Raw genomic sequence first — 1,209 nt, 5'->3', positions numbered from 1 at the left:
AAAATTTTTGAAAAATCAATTTTTTTTGAGGGAAAACTTGTTTCGTTCGATAGAGCATGCAGTGCTGCACAAAATAAAACAAGAATCACAACGATCCGACCATCCGTTTAAAAGTTTCGAAAAATCACTTTTTTCTGAGTGAAACTTGTTTCTGTCGATAGAGCATGCAGTGCTGCACAAAATAAAACAAGAATCACAACGATCCGACCATCCGTTCAAAAGTTTCGAAAAATCACTTTTTTTTGAGTGAAACTTGTTTCGTTCGATAGAGTCATGCTTTCAACTATGAGAAATGATCAATTAAATGAAGTAAGAAGTAATTTTGATTGAAAAAAGTTATAACATTCAATATAAGATATAAATCTATGAAAGATTTTAGGTAATTACAACTTCAGTGATATTTGATATTTTGTCCAATTTACACCTTTAAACAAGATGATTAATCTAATCAGAAAAGGAAGATTTGGGAATATTGGGGAAAATTTGTAGTTTGAGTGGATATATCTAATGATGTTGTATACGGTGAGCCTAATTATTTGATTGAGAAGCATTAATTGTTGTTTTGGATACAATAAGCGGCGACGTTAAATAGAAGACAGCACTTAAACATTATTTTAAAAGAGCTACATTTTGATGAACCCAGTAATGGTTCATTATCCTAAAAAGCCTTTATTATTTTCACGCGCATTTGTATCCCTCACTGAATTGTGTTAGATTGAACCTTACAGTTACACGCTTAAAAAAATGCCTCCTGGATCCTATAGCGAATCACAGTTTGTCTATTCTAGATGCAGTCTCATTATTTCTAATTTCATAGTCATCAATTAATTTCAGTGTATGTTTAGAAGCGTTGACTTAAACTTATTATCTACCTCTTTTTGTAAAAAATGAAATATTGTATGGCGTGGTGATGTTGTTGAGTGGTCCCTTATATGATAAATTTGCGAATTTTGAAAGAACTGTGTAGTACTTTAACCTCTGGTTCAAATGAATAAACGAATACAATGCAATCATAGGTTACTGACTGAATCCATTATTTGGGTGGTCTGAGTCAATCGACAGGAACCTTTGAATCTAGATGTAAAGCTATTTGGTACTTGTCATCAGGGTGTACCTGCAATCTTTGATGAATCAATGCTTCATTTGGGATCTGAATACGTGGTTACCCAATGCTACGGTCAGAGACTTTCCCACTGAGTTATTGTTCAC

The sequence above is a fragment of the Schistosoma mansoni genome, chromosome 2 (assembly GCF_000237925.1).
Source record: "Schistosoma mansoni strain Puerto Rico chromosome 2, complete genome".
NCBI classification, from domain to species: domain Eukaryota; kingdom Metazoa; phylum Platyhelminthes; class Trematoda; order Strigeidida; family Schistosomatidae; genus Schistosoma; species Schistosoma mansoni.
This window is presented reverse-complemented; position numbering follows the sequence as displayed.